General features: G+C 45.5%; 1 pseudogene; it reads left to right on the top strand.

The window, feature by feature from the left end:
- The first annotated feature begins 13,995 nt into the window (after positions 1 to 13,995).
- Positions 13,996 to 14,461, top strand: LOC136136518 (RNA-binding protein 3 pseudogene; annotated as a pseudogene).
- The last annotated feature ends 2,039 nt before the right edge of the window (positions 14,462 to 16,500 follow it).

Below are 16,500 nucleotides of genomic sequence, written 5' to 3'. Positions count from 1 at the left end.
CCTTCTCTGGACTGGCCTGGACTGGCGAGAGATGCTGGCGAACCTCACACAATCACATAGTCTGAGGCCACTAAATTCTTGGTGGAGGAAATGGCATCATTGAGCATGTGCTTCTGACAGGACGCCTTGGCTACAATGTAGGGCATAGACTGGGGTGAGGGTGGGGTGCCAGCAAGCATGAGACCAGAGAGGAGCTATTCATTCACCAAGACTTTACTAAGCACCTGCTCCGTGCAGGCACTGTTCTAGGCACTGGGGATAAACAATCAACAAAACAAACAAAAATCTTTACTCTCAGCAATCTAGCAGTTTAGTGGAGGGATTTAGACAGTAGACGAGTGTATTAGTCTGTATTACTCTAATAACAGAACTATGGGAGATGTATATATCTATATCATCTATATGTGTATCATCTATATCTACATATAGGGAGAAGTTTATTGTAAGGGATTGGCTCCCTTGGTTATGGAGACTGAAAATTCCCAGATCTGTATGGCAAGCTGGAGACCCAGGAGAGCTGATGATCCAATTCCAGTCTAAATCCAAAGATCTAAGAGCCAGGAGAACCTATGATGTAAGTTCTGGTCGCAGTCTGAGTCCGAAGGCAAGAGAAGACCAACGTCCCAGCTAGAAAATGGTCAGATGGAGAGAGAGAATTCTTTCTAACTTAGCTTTTTATTCTATTCAGGACTTCAATGGACTGGATGAAGGAGGAGGGCAATCTGCCTAATTCGGCCCATGGAGGGTGCTTCTGGATGGTCATCTCAACTCATAATGTATGGCCAGGTATCTGGGTGCCCAAACAGACACCCAAAATTAACCATCACCACATATAAGCAATTAAAATAAATAGTACATTAAAAAGCGTAAGTGCTAAGGAGAAAAAAAAATAAAGGAGGAAAGGAGAATAAGAAAAGTTAGCTGTCGAAGTTTTCCATGGGGCAGTCAGGGTCAGCCCCTCTGAGGAGGTGACAAGCGAGGACCCGAATGAAATGAGGGGGTAAAACTTTGGGATATCAGAAGGAAATGCATTCCAGGGAGAGGAAACAAGAGTTCAAAGGCTTCAAGGTGGGACTAGGCTGGCCATGTTCAAGGGACACAGAGTAGGACCCAGGAGAGCAAGAAGGAAGGTAGACAGTGATAAGGTTTCGAGAGGAAACGGGGTCCCATGCAGAGCCTTGTGGGTCATTGTAAGGATCGTGGCTTTTATTGGGTGCGACATGCAGAGGCACTGGAGGGTTCTGAGTGGAGTGACAAGATCCGACTTTCACTAGAAGCAAGTGACCGTGGAAGCATAGACGCCGGTTGGAAGCCACCATAGTGATCCAGGCAGGAGATGATGGTGGCTCTTCCCAGGGCCTCTGAGTTTAGCAGGGATGTTGGACTCTCGACCCAAACACCCACACACAGTGTGCCAGGCCCGGTGCTGAGGTCCCGACACAGGCACACGGTAGGAGTCCTCTAGATGACTCCAGATCGCAATGTGCTAGTGAGTTCTGCCAAAGCCCACGGGTGTGGGCAGCCCGGAATCTGAGGCGTGTCAGCTGTGGTCCATGTCTGCTGGCAAAATGTGTCTTGTTCATGGCTGGCTTGCTGTGGCACGGCCTAGGAAGATCCCCAGGCACAAGCTTCCCACAGGGGTCAGCTCCAAGTCGGCCGACCTAAAACAGCTAGAGCCCACAGAGATGCCTCTGCAGACCAGGGGCCAAGCAGCCACCCTGCTCAGGTCCCCGCGTCTGCCTTTCTCATCCGTGACTGCCCTTAGCCAGAGCTGACGGGGTTGGACACTTGACCTTGCCCAGGCGGCACAGTTTTCTCTCTTGGAGTGAGAGAGACCCAGCCAGCTCCCAGCCCCCGCCATCATCCCAGAGCAAACCCTGCCCTTGGCTTGGTGGAAAGCCAGGCTTCGTGGAAACTCTTGCTCCCAGTGGGTAGGCTCCAAGCAGGTCAGCCACTCCTGACCCCTTCACTGTGTCCGAGGGGCTCCCCTTTCTCTGGAGCCTTCACATCAGTCCTCCTCAGGACCTGTGAAGGGGAAATGGATTTGTTCTTGAATAAGAGGTCAGACTCAAGGGAGGACTCACTGACCCCCTGGGTCGTTATCATGATCATCATTAAAGCTTTAATTAATTTCACAGTGTGGACTTGTTTTTCAGAGTTGGTCACTGCCCCTGGGAATTTGTAATCTGAGACAGATAGACTTGTTTAAGACAGGAGTGACGAAAAGACATTTGCAAACCTCAGGCAGAATTCAGAACTCCACAGATGGAGAGAACCCGAACTTATGCTGAGTATATCTTAGATATGCCACCAAAAGTATAAGCAACAAAAGAAAAATAAATTGGACTTCATCAAAATTAAATTTTTTTGTGCACAAAGTAAAATTTTAAAAATAAGTAAATAAAATAAAGTGAAAGGACAACCAACAGAATGGGAGAAAATATTTGCAAGTCATATTATCTAATAAGGAATTTGTATTCAGGATATATAAAGAACTATTACAACTCGTTAATAAAAAGACAACCCATTTTTTTTTTCCAAAATGGGCAAAGGATCTGAATACATATTTCTCCAAAGAAGATATACAAATGGCCATTAAGCACATGAGAAGATGCTCAATATCATTAGTCATTAGGGAAATGCAAATTAAAACCACAATGAAATACCACTTCACAGACACTAAGATGGCTATTTCTTTTTTTTTTTTTTTTTTTTGCGGTACGCGGGCCTCTCACTGCTGTGGCCTCTTCCGTTGCGGAGCACAGGCTCGGGACGCGCAGGCTCAGCGGCCATGGCTCACGGGCCCAGCCGCTCTGCGGCACGTGGGATCTTCCCGGACCGGGGCACGAACCCGTGTCCCCTGCATCGGCAGGCGGACTCTCAACCACTGCGCCACCAGGGAAGCCCAGATGGCTATTTCTTTTTTTTAAAAAATGAAAATAGCAAGTGTTGGTGAGGATATGGAGAAGTTGGTGGTAGGAATGCAAAATGGTGCAGCTGCTGTAGAAAACAGTTCCTCAAAGAGTCAAACGTGGAATTACCACGTGGACCGAGAAATTCCACTCCTAGCTATATACCCCAAAGTGTTGAAAACAGGTACTCAAACAAATACTTGTACAGACATGTTAATAGTAGCACTACTCACAAGAGGCAAAAGGTGGAAACAACCAAAATGTCCATCAACTGATGAATGAATTTTTAAAAAGTGAATATTATTCAGCCATAGAATGGAATGAAGTACTGATGCATGCTACAGCATAAACCTTGAAAACACTCTGCTAAGTGAAAAAAGACATACACAAAAGAATTCATTTTGTATGATCCCATTTTATATGAAATGTCCAGAACAGGGAATTCTACATGTAGGGAGAAAGCAGTTTAGGGGTTGCCAGGGACTGGGGAGAGAGTGGGGAGAACCGGGAATGATTGCTAATGGGTATGGGGTTTCTTCTCGCGGTGATGAAAATGCTCCGGAATCAGACAGTGGTGATGGTTGCACAACTCTGTGAATACACTAAGAAACACTAAACTGTGCACTTTAAAAGGATGAATTTGTGCACGTGAATTACACCTCAATTTAAAAGAAAAGACCCGGTGTAAATTTTCAAGTCCTGTAGGGACCCGTTCTCCAGCGCCCCCTAGGGGTGAACAGACTCTGGTGTGTTGCCTCCATCTTGGGCTGTGTTGAAAGGACAGCTGGGGGCATGGAACAGGAGCCCTTTCAAAGTAGCTCTAGCACAGGGGAAGATTTGCCCGGTAAATGCAGGAATAGCTCGTGATGCCTGAGGCCAGACAGTGCAGGACTCACAAGGTGTGAAAACAGGAACGGAAAGTTGTCTGGAACTAAAGCAGCCGCTCTCCCAGCCTCCCTCCTGTCTCTGCTCCAGGCTCCTCAGCCCCCGCGGGGATGCTCTCCGTCTCTATTTATGTACGAATCCTCATGACTGCTCCTGAAGCCTCTACCCCTGAAGAGCTCAGCGCTGGCTAATATCTGACCCCGACACGGCATGCTCCAATTCTAAGAGACACAATCTGATAGGACTGAATCCAGCTTCTGGATTGATTCCCCCAGGTCAAAGATGTTCACCCACAGTCCAATTAGCTGTACCTCAGAAGAGGCTGGGGGAAATGGGCCGTTTCTCTTGTATCTTAAGGATGGTCTGCACCACTACTCAGTAGGACAGACAGGGCCGAAGATCACTTTTGTTCTGTTTCTCTCTGTGTCGGCTTTGCTTCCTTACTGCAAGCTGGTGTTTTCCATGTGGCTGCAAGCAGCTCCAGATCTACACACCTTGGAGAAGGAAGGATTCGTCTGCTTCCAACCTGAAGAATCTCAGAGAAGGGACTTCCCTGGTGGCACAGTAGCTAAGAATTCCCCTGTCAGTGCAGGGGACTCGGGTTCGAGCCCTGGTCCGGGAAGATGCCACATGCCGCGGAGCAACTAAGCCCGTGAGCCACAACAACTGAGCCTGACCTTTAGAGCCCACGAGCCACAACTACTGAGCCCGTGTGCCACAACTACTGAAGCCTGCGCACCTAGAGCCTGTGCTCCACAACAAGAGAAGCCACCACAGTGAGAAGCCCGCTCCTGCAACGAAGAGTAGCCCCTGCTCGCCGCAACTAGAGAAAGCCCGCACGCAGCAGCGAAGACCCAGAGCAGCCAAAAATAAATATATTAAAAAAAAAAAAAAAAGAATCTCAGAGAAGAATTCTGTTTGGTCGAGTTTAGGTCATGGGAAGGTCCTGAGGTCAGTGGAAACCCAGAGGATGGGTAATAATCCAGCAAGGTGCTCCCTCTATAGACATGTGAATGGGGTGGGCATGGCTCCTGAGAAGAGGAAGGGATCCAGAACTACAAGGTCCTCTATAGGGTCCATAAGAGTTGGAGATTAGGAGAGGATAAGACCACTAGCCTATCTGAGCAATATGTGAGAGCATCTTGGAGGAAGGTAGGAGTTGAGGAGTATTTCCATGATAGAAGAGTTATAATCTGGTGCCTTCAAAGCTGCAAAGTCGCTAGAACGAGGCATCGGGAACCATCTCAACAGATTCTGATAATCAGAGGAGCATCCAGGGAAGCCTTCACCAATAAAGCACCCTAATACACGTGCCTGGTAAGAACCTAGCACATGCTCAGTACTTTCACGTGCCAAGAGCACCTCCGCAAATGAGTTCCTTTCCCTGCTTTTCAGAGAAGGGGAACCGTGGCTCTGAAAGGCAAAGTCACCCATCCTGGTGGAGCAGGATTCCTTGCAAGGCTTCTGACCCCAGCTCAGACTCCTCCCATTGTCGTGTACTGCCTCACCCTTTGCAGACCTCTGAGATGGTGCGGGGGGTCTGGGCCGGGGCTGGGTGTGGAGCCTGGATGTGTGCGGCCAGATGGAAGAAGGCCAGACCTCAGGAACTACAGTCACAGAGCATGTGGCTGTCGCTAGGCACGTCGAAGCCCCTGTGGGAGCTGCAGGGGCGGAAGGCAGGCGGAGTATGTGTGTGTCTGGGAGGCCACTTCCTCCAAATAAACACATCCGTGAGGGAACTGGGGCACCTCCCCGTGACTGAAGCCATTTGTTTCTGTGCAGTAAACTGTGGCTGACCGGGAGACTGGCTGATGCTTCCAGGAAAGAAGCTCATCTGATGCTCCACCAGCCCCAAGATGCCTGCCTCCAGGGCCTGCCCCAGCCCCCGACTCCAGATGTTGGAGCCCTTCTGTGGTCACCATCTCTGAGCTGACAGACCTGGAAGTGGTCACTTTGTTCCAGGGAAGTCTTGAGGGAAATGCAATCACTGCCTACACGTCCCTGTAGGGCTCAGATTTAGGGCAGAAGCAGCAGATGTGTCCTGGAAACACCAGAGACGACAGAGAAAGGAAGATTCCCACCCGACGGGAAGAGAGACTGTGAGTGAGCGGGCTCTTGTGGTTAGAGGTGTACCAGCTGAGCTTGAATGGAGGAGAGACGAGGAGGGAATTGCAGCCACGCCGGTGGATTAGGCTATGTGACTTTCTTGGGTTTTTGAGGGGGCAGGGTTTTTTTTTTACATCTTTATTGGAGTATAATTGCTTTACAATGGTGTGTTAGTTTCTGCTTTATAACAAAGTGAATCAGTTATACATATACATATGTTCCCATATCTCTGCCCTCTTACGTCTCTCTCCCTCCCACCCTCCCTATCCAGGCTATGTGACTTTCAAAGTCCTCCCCCAGCCCTGAACTCAAGCAGTACTCCCCCTCCTCCAAGCTTTATTTCCATTCCATTCCTTTTGTTCTAGGGAATACTTCTGTGATGAACATTGCCGTTTGCTTCCCAGCATCCTTCCCACTCTCCCAGCGTTCCAGAGCAGCTGCCATGCAGTTCTGGTGGGACTGACCCTACCCCCAGCACTGGGAAGAGGCCTTGCTTTGCCTCAGCCAATCAGCATGACCCCATCTCTTGCCAGAGTGATGGGTTACTGGGCAGGCAGGGACTGAAGATGAAAGCAACCAGGGCAGATTATTCCCCCAGACACAGGTTTTGGTTCAGGGGTGGGCACGGGACCTCAGCAGGACAAACTGGAGGGCAGCCCAGGACTACCATGTGATGGATGTGGGAAGGATCCCTCCCTGTCCCCGTGGGCATGACTGAAGCAGCACACACCCAATGTAACAGGTGCACACCATGCCCTCCCCATATCTCCTGTCCCATATCCCATTGCCAGCTCTTGATTTCTGTTATTTTTCAGCCGGAAACTTTTTCTGGCTGCTGGAGCCCACTCTGCCTGCTCCCAGGACAGGCCAGAGTAGCTGGTCCACTCGGTGGGATAACTCTGATACATAGTTCCCCAAAATTCCTCAGTAGGCTTGCACTCTAGTTTTCCAAAGATAATTTTCTCGATAACCTTTTATGGACTATTTCCCTTCTCTGTCTACTAGTGTTTCCTGGGATATCTTCCCAAATAAACTACTTATTCTCACATTCTCATCTCAGGATCTGGGGCCAGGGGTGGGGCTGGGAGAAGGGATCTAGCTTAAGGCACCTGGATTGTTGCTGACAGCCATCTTGAGGCTACACGGGAGCCAGTGTTAGGATGAGACCAAGATATGGAAGAAGGCAGGACAATGAAAAGTGGGTCCTTGGGAACACTGATGAGCTGTTGAATCCACCGTGCCTGAAGTCTGCCTTCCCTCTAGACATTTCATTTTTGTGAACAACACATTCCCTTTCTAGTTTAAGCTGCCTGGAGTTGGTTTTCTATTACTTGCAACTGAAAGCATGGTAAGCGATGTGATTCACAACGTGGATAACCTCAAGCATGGCCTTGCAGATTGGGGTGATGGACAATGAATGTTTGATAATGAGGCAGGGAGAGACAACCTGCCATGGGAGACGGAGGAGATGGACGCAGTTAAACTCGCATCTCTGCCGCTTAGCATTTAAGTGGATGAGGCACTTACTTTCCCTCTCTAAGGCTCAGTTTTCTTATCCATAAAATAGGAGCCTTTCAGGGTTATTGTGAGTTCTGAAAAAATAACACTTGAAAAGTAGCTAGTCTGTAGCAAATGGTCAGTAAATCATAGGTATAACTGATAATAGAAGAAGGAAAAGAAGGAGAAAGAGAGAACAGAGAAGAAAGAGAATTTATTCTGTGCCCTTGAAGACACTAGTGAACAGGAGTTCAGAGTGGGAGAGGAGAACAGGGTGTTGTTCAGACCGATTGGAGAGGGTCTACCTTGGGATTCAGGGAGGTAATAATAGTAGCTGACAGCTCTTTCTCAGCACCAGGCACTGTTCTGAGCTCTTTTCACTTGTAAATTCATTTAGTCTTCTCAAAAACTCTATGAGGCACGTACTAGTATTACCATCACTCACCACTTTGCAGAGAAGGAAACTGAGGCACAGAGAGGTTGAGTAACTTTCCCAAGGTCACACAGTAAGTATGTGGCAGAGTCAGACGGGAACCCAGGAGGTCTGAATGCAGAGCCCATACTCTTAACCTCTACTGACTCTTTTCAGCCCCAAGATAAGGGAAACGCCACAAACGTTGAATGGTTTTCATTACAGGATGAGGCGTCTGGGCTCTACCCGTAGGCAGTAAAGCTTTACTGACACTGGCCTGGGGAGAGTGAGAACGTTGCATAAACCCCTGGTAATTGGTTAAATAGCTATGGAGTCATCCCAGGAACCAGATTTTCATCCCATTCTTCCCATGGTAACAAAACCTCCAGTGCATTTTCCAAAAGGGAAACCAGAGAGCTGAGAAGCTGTTCTTAACCCCTCTGAAAGATAAGAGATGATGTAGGAGAAAGAATGAAAGATAAAATAAAGTAAGAAAAACTTCCGAGTGCTTGTGAGACCCTGAACTTTGCTCTCATAAGAGGTTGGGAAACATCTTTTTCCAAAGAAGGCAGACTTTCACCGATCTTCGGGGCTGAAGGAATACCATGGGACCCTTCAAAGATGAACTCCAGCAAAGGAGATAACTGTTCTTTCAAGTTTCTTTCAAGTTTCATGTCACATAGCCCTTCACCCAAAGACCTAAAAAACGATTGCAAAGATGTTTAAAAGCTACGAAATAAATACATCACAGTTTTCAGAAATAAGAAGAAGATATAGAAGTGAACCAGAAACTTGGAGGAACCTTTAGGAAACCCAAAACAGATGATGGGCTCTGAAGGGAAGAGGGAAAGCGTGGCACAGGGTATACATGGCTGTGATAGCCATGGTACCTCCAGGGCAAGGCATCTCGACTCAGCTGGAGTTCGGGAAGGGGACGGTGGCTGGAGCTATGACCTGGGGGAGGCCTTAGGATCCTGGCTGTGAGCGAGGGCTCTGAGGGGATGGAATCACCAAGGAAGAAGTCACTCTGGGTAGAGTGAAAAGAGATCAGGGCGAAGGATATCAGAGGCTGGGCAGAGGGAGGTGACTGTTCAATGACCAAGTTTGTAATTGCTTCACTGTAACCCTGACTTCCCTTCTTTGTTGGCTTCATCACCTCTGTCACATCCCCCTGAAGGTTCGCTGTAAGACATTGTTTGTTAGGGAGGTGAGGGTGGATGTACCAAACAGGGACTAGAAAATGTTTGGGTTCCAGTCTGTTCATGGGGTCTCGCTCTCTTTGCCCTTTCCTCCTGTCCCACCATTTGTGTCATCTTCCCAGGCTGAGCCTATCCACACATGACCTTGCTCTGAGGCCTCCAGCTCAGAATGTTGAGCCAATTCTCCTCCCTTCCCGACAGGCTCGGGCCTTCAAAGCCCTGAGGTCGGGATCATTAAGGGCAGGGGGTTGGGACTGAGGCCCTGACTGGACGGGCACTGGGAGAGAGTTTGGGAGCAGAGGGTCTTCTCACGGGACTGGAGTCACAGCAGCCCTGACTTTACATCCCCAGGGAGATCAAATCTCTGGTTCTGAGAAAAGAAGGGGGGATACTTCTGGTCGAAACCGGTGGGTTGGACATTGATATTAGCGTTCACTCCGTCCCACTAAAATGACAATAAAGAGGTCAATAAAGAGGTCAAAATAATAGGACAAGGAGAGGGGATTATGCAACATAATTTTCCAGGGTGGAAAGCTGACGAGAGAGTGTAAATGACTTAGCAGACCAGAGGGAACGGAATCACCAACGGGCAGGTGGGAAGCCAAGAAGCAAGTCGATCTACTTTGCAGAACCCCTCACAGGCTTGGAAAAAGAAGACATCCCTTTCCTCTGGAAGTGGGTGTGAAGGTGAAGCCAAAAAGAGGAATGATCGGTTAAAAGTCTGTTTAATTATCCAACTGATTTGAAAACTTACACCAACACAAAAACCCTCACACAAATGTCTACAGCTGCTTTATTCATAATTGCCCCAAACTGGAAGCAACTAAGATGCCCTTCTATAGGCGAATGGATAAACAAACACACAAAATTGTATATCCATACAATTGAATATTATTCAATGATAAAAAGAAATGAGCTATGAAGCTGTGAAAAGACATGGATGAATTTTTTTTTTTTTTTTTTTTTGGCCACACTGTGCAGCTTGTGGGAGCTTAGCTCCCAGGCCGGGGATTGAACCCAGGCCCTCGGCAGTGAACTCATGAAGTCCTAACCACTGTACTGCCAGGGAATTTCCACACAGGTGAATCTTAAATGCATATTGCTAGGGGGAAGAAGCCAGTCTGAAAAGGCTACATACTGTAAGATTCCAAATATATGACATTCTAAAAAAGGCAAAGCTATAGAGAAAGTAATGGCCAGTGATTGCCAGGAAGCAGGGGAGGGTTGAATTGGTAAACCACTGGGGATTTTTTTAAGGACTTTGAAACTGTCTTGTGTGTAATGTAATGGTGCATTTGTCAAAACCCATAGAACTTTATAGCACAGTGAAACTGAACATATGCAAAATTTAAAAAAAAATCACTTAGGAGGTCATCAGACCCCAGGATGGAATGTATAATGTGACAAAACAATCTAACTCTATTGCAAATGTATAAATGAGCCTGATTGAAAGGGGCCAGGGCGGGAGGGGGGTGGGGAGAAGTTGCTGACCTAAGTAACTTTGGAAATGAAACAAGACTAAAGGGAAAAGAAACTGTACATAATCACTATATTCTAGTTGCACTCTAATGCTTTCCCATGAGTTTACAGGCTAACAGTTCTGATACTGCTATACATGTGCCGTGGAAGTAAATAATTAGGTAAATGCATGGAGACTGGTTTCTCACCGTTTGAGTGGGAGGTTACAAACAAGTAAGAAGAGGCTAGGATGATCCGTTTCTTAATGGATTAGAGTGGGAGGTAACAGTATGAATTTATATTTAACTTAGTATAGATACCATACAGATGGTTACATATAGAACTATTTATAGATATGTATATATATATGGTTTAGTGTACACACATACAATTTTTGCTCTGTCAGCTGAGCAAGCCTAGAAGCTACAACATCCCAGTATCAGTGAACATACCCAGCACCCAGATCTTGGTTTCTAATACCTCTCTCGAATAAAAGGAACCAGGACTCCTCGGAAAAATGGCTGGTTCTAGAACTGGGGCAGGATATATACAAACAAGCCTGGGATGGAAAAGTAAGAGAGTGCTCGCACATACATAATGCACACGCAATGGTGAGGGCATGTCCAAGGACAAGGGCACCAACTGGAAAAGCTCCCAACAGCCAAAGTTGGAACAATTTGAGCAACTAAATAAAGTAGTAGTGATTTATAACTCAAAGTATAAAATAAATGCCCATACTGATATAAATAATGATTAAATAAACAAGCAGAGGAGACTAGTCAAATCTCCTGTACAGAAGAACTCCAAATAATTTATGTAGATACTCTTCCCTCAAGGAGGTAGAACCTAACACCCCAGTCCTTAAATATGGGTTGTGCGTAGTGACTTCCTTCCGAAGGTGACAGTATTGGGAACTGGTGAAAAGAGTCACTTCAGAAGGGAGAAACCTGACCATCAGTACCTCAGTCAGGTGATCAAAGTTAATATCCTCGGTGATAAGCCATGTTGGTATTATGTCCTCTTGATACAATGTGATGAGAATGGTACTGTGCCTCTGTGGTCTTTCTCTCAAGAACACATAACCCAAGTCTAATCACTAGAGAAACATCAGAAAGATTCCAGTTGAAGGACATTCTACAAAGTACCTGAACAGCATTTCTCAAAATTGTAAAGATAATTTTAAAAAACATGAAAAGTTTGAGAAATTGTCATACCTAAGAGGAGCCTAAGGAGACATGAATACTAAATAGAAACTTTATTTTTTAAATCCATAGAAACAATAAATGCTAGATAATGCTAGCTAGAACCTAGAACGCCTTGAAGAATCTACTCAACTAAAATATATAGGGGGGAAAGAAAGGAGGAGGAATAAACTGGGAGATTGGGATTGACATATACACACTACTATATATAAAATGGATAACTAATAAGAACCTACTGTATAGCACAGGGAACATTACTCAATACTCTGTAATGACCTCTATGGGAATAGAATATAAAAAAGAGTGGTTAATGTATATGCATAACCGATTCACTTTGCTGTATAGCAGAAACTAACACAACATTGTAAATCAACTATACTCCAATAAAAATTAATTTAAAATTAAAATATATAGAAATACTCTCTGATAGAATTTTTTGTTCAAGTTCATTCATTATAGGTACAGATTGAGGGTAAAAAAGCTGGATCTTTGGATGAACAAGTGATAGAAAAGTATACATTTTAGTAAAATCTCATTTTAGGGGTGACAAAATAATTCCATCAAATTCTCATTAAAAGAAGATTATTAGAAATTAGTGTATATTACATCTTGTCTAGTATCACCACTTCTGATTTTAAAATTTAAGTCTACAAATAACATGAAAAGACATTAGATATTATTCTTGTAGACTGTTAAAATACTTGGGGAAAATGAAAATTTTCCTTTGGAATAAACTCAATGTATTATGCCAAAAAAAGTCTAAGAAGCAGTTTAACCCCAGATCCATTTCCTCCCTCACTACACAGGTGGAGGACTGTCTGTTCTGCACCTCAGTAGAAGCCTGAAGCTTCACTATCTGGAGAAGATAAAATAAGGATATCCAGACAGGAAGACAGCAGACACACCGATGGGTGTAGAGTGTTAAAAATAGGGATGAAATGGAAGTTTACTTACCAGATGGTGAAACTGCTGGTCTTCTTCCCCCACTCAAATCCAAAACTACTAGTAGCCATGTTTACAAGGTCCAGCAAGGACTGGGTAGGCAGGCTCCCCAACAAAATGTTGGCCTAGGGCTTCCCTGGCGGCGCAGTGGTCGAGAGTCCGCCTGCCGATGCAGGGGACGCAGGTTTGTGTCCCGGTCCGGGAAGATCCCACATGCCGCGGAGCGGCTGGGCCCGTGAGCCGTGGCCGCTGAGCCTGCGCGTCCGGAGCCTGTGCTCCGCAACGGGAGAGGCCACAACAGTGAGAGGCCCGCGTACCACAAAAAAAAAAAAAAAAAAAAATGTTGGCCTGATTACCCTAGAAAGAAGCCCACAGTCACCAAGCACACACCCCTACCTCCAAAACAGAAACATACACAGAGTGTACAGTCAGATTTTGGTGTCTTCCTCAGACAAGAAGACAGACAAGAATCACCTGTTGTTTTGGGGAGAGCCTCTACTAAGAAATAAAAGCAACCTGGGAGAAACAGAGGCTTGCGCGGAGAGGAACACTTCAGGAAAAACTATCACGAATATTTTCAGAGAGGTGAGAAGAATTATTCCATACATGAAACAAAAAGAAGGAACTATTAAAAAGAAGATCCAGAGAACAAAAATTAGCTATTAGACGTTAAACATATAATAATAATAAAAGCTCAGTACCTTAAGAGAAGGAAAAGGCACATCAAAGACTGGGAGAAAATATTTGCAAAACACACATCTGATAGAGGCTTGTATCTAAAATATACAAAGAACTCGTAAAACTGAACAATAAGAAAACCAACAAAAAAAAAAGAGAAAGAAAACCAACAAATAAACCAAAAAATAGACAAAAGATCTGAACAGATACCTCCTCAAAGAAGATATAAAAATAAACATATGAAAAGATGCTCAACATTATATGTCATTAGGAATTAACAAATTAAAATAATGAGGTACCAGGAATTATCTAAAAGCCAAAACACTGACAACACCAAATGCTGGTGAGGATGTGGAGTAACAGGAACTCTCGTTTATTGCTGGTGGGAATGCAAAATGGTACAGCCACTTTGGAAGACAGTCTGGAATTTCTTACAAAGCTAAGTGTAGGTTTGCCATCTAATCCAGAGATGGTGCTCCTTGGTATTCACTTAAATGAGCTGAAAACTTATGTCCACACAAAAACCTACACACAAATGTTTATAGCAACCTTATTCATAGTTGCCAAAAACTAGAATCAATCAAGATGTCCTTCAGTAGATGAATTCAAAAAGTACCAATAGCGCCCAGTCTCTCGGCTCCTTGGCGGTAACTGTCCCTTTGGCCTTTTTAACTTCTTCATTTCCAGGACTCAAATTTACTGCCATGTCCTCTGAAGAAGAGAAGCTCTTCGTGGGAGCCCACAACTTCAACACTGATGAGCAGGCTCTGGAAGACCACCGCAGCAGCTTCAGACCTATTTCTGAGGTGGTTATTGTCAAGGACTGGGAAACTCAGCGATCCCGGGGTTTAGGCTACATCATTATCACCAATCCAGAGCATGCCTCAGACGCCATGAGAGCCATGAATAGAGAGTCTCTGGATGGTCGTCAGATCTGTGTAAACCACGTGGGCAAGTTGGCCCTGGAGAACAAGAGGGGGTTCCTTTGGAGCCTATGGGCGTGGTCACAGTTACTCTAGAGGTCGTGGGGACCAGGGCTATGGAAATGGCAGGTATGACAATCAACCTGGAGGATATGGATATGGAACGTCCAGAGACTATAGCGGCGGAAGCCAGGGTGGTCATGACCGCTACTCAGGAAGAAATTACAGGGACAATTATGACAACTGAGATGAGGCATGCACACCTAATATAGATACACAAGGAATGAAACTTCTTCTGATTCAGGACCATCCTTCCAAATGGCTGTATTTATAAAGATTTTTGGAGCTGCACTGAAACATCTGTTTTAGTACATCAACTCTGTTTTTGAATTGAGCTCCCAAGGTAGCTTGTTAAAGACCTTTCAGAAAGCTTCATGTGTTTTTTAAAATTTTTCTCCCATTTAAAGACAAATTCTGAGCCATTTGTAGAGTATGGGTATTTTTCCTTTTTTTTTTTTTTTTAACCAGATTTTTAGTTCAGGCTCTTAGGATTATTGGTTCTGGCAAAAAATGTTTGGCCAGACTGATTGTTCTTAAAAATGTGTATCTAGGAACATTTTAAAAACCTGTACACAATGTTTAATCACGGTTAGGAAGCAATTTCCAACTGTTAACTATAAGAAATCAAGAACATGATTACTTAGAGGTGTTTTATACTCCCGATCTCTGTCTGATTATGTAGAAATTTCTTCAAAATATTTGCGTATGTTTTTTTGTTTTCTTTTTTTTTTTTTTTTGGCCGAGCTGCGTGGCTTGCGGGATCTCAGTTTCCCAACTAGGGATTGATCCCAGGCCACAACAGTGAAAGTCCAGAATCCTAACCACTAGGCCACCAGGGAACTCCCCTATATATATTTTTTAATACTGGAAGAAAAAAATATTCTGTTGTGTTTCATGGAGCACTTAGGACATCCTTCACCGAGTTGATTAAAATGATGAAACCTGAAAACAAAATAAAACAAACAAAAAAAGCACCAATACAAGCAAGTTATTTTGAAATATGCAAGTAAATAGGAAAGCATTGTTTAAAAGAGTTGAAAGTGGTTGCCTCTGGGGAAAAGTGAATAGTGAGGACGGGGTAAGAAACTAGTTTTTGTTGTAACAAAAGAAGAATTTGCCTCTCTTAAACAGTGTTAGTGGATCACTGTGATAAAAGTAAAAACAAAAATAGAGAAAAAGAAAAAAAGAACTGGAGAGGAAGGAAGACTCACACATAGACTGAGCCCCCACTCTGGGCCAGTGCTGTTCCAGACACATCTTCATGCTTTGTCTCTTGTAATCCCCACCAGCCTAGAGCATGTATCACTCTCCTGTGAGCCAGGTGATAAGACAGAGGCCCGGAGTCGCCGAGAGCATGCCTGGGGACACATATCTAACAAGAGCTGCCCAATCTCTTCATCTCCCTGCTCCCACCACTTTGGGCAGCTCCCACCAGCACGTTATTTTTCTTCTGAGTTAGTTGCTCTAAGGAGAAAAGGTCTTCCCCAAAGCCTTCCTCCAGCCCCTGCTGAATTGGGGACAGAACTCTGTCAGTGATTTAATACAACCCAGATGGAAGGCTCCAATTGGCTCTTTTTCTTTTTTTTTTTTTTTTTTTTTTTTTTTTCGGTATGCGGGCCTCTCACTGTTGTGGCCTCTCCCGCTGCGGAGCACAGGCTCCGGACGCGCAGGCTCAGCGGCCATGGCTCACGGGCCCAGCCGCTCCGCGGCACGCGGGATCTTCCCGGACCGGGGCACGAACCCGCGTTCCCCGCATCGGCAGGCGGACTCCCAACCACTGCGCCACCAGGGAAGCCCCCAATTGGCTCTTAAAGCATTGCCTTTTGGGAGATTTGCAGATAAGCCTTGGGATGTGAGCGGAGAACAATAAAACAGGAGGGTGACAGAATACGAAGGCTGCGAGAGGGGGAGTCACTTAGGGATGAGTATGAACCTGACAAAGCAGCCTCCTGCACAGCTGTCAGGCCTGTGGCCAGGGTTTGGGGCTCGGCCACCAGCCCAGAATCTTAGAGTCAGAGACACATGTGCTCCACACATTCACAAATTCCGGAAACACTTTTGAAGACCCAGTGGCAGGCCTTGGGGTGGGAGCTGGGATACAGTGTTGAATCAGACACAGACCTCTGCCTTGAAGGGCTCACAGACTAGCAAATGAGACAGAAAGATGGACGGATGGATAGCCAAATATTTATGATCCAGTGGGATCATAAATAAACATTACAGTAG

This window comes from Phocoena phocoena, chromosome 16, assembly GCF_963924675.1.
Source record: "Phocoena phocoena chromosome 16, mPhoPho1.1, whole genome shotgun sequence".
In the NCBI taxonomy this organism is placed as follows: domain Eukaryota; kingdom Metazoa; phylum Chordata; class Mammalia; order Artiodactyla; family Phocoenidae; genus Phocoena; species Phocoena phocoena.
This window is presented reverse-complemented; position numbering and strand designations above follow the sequence as displayed.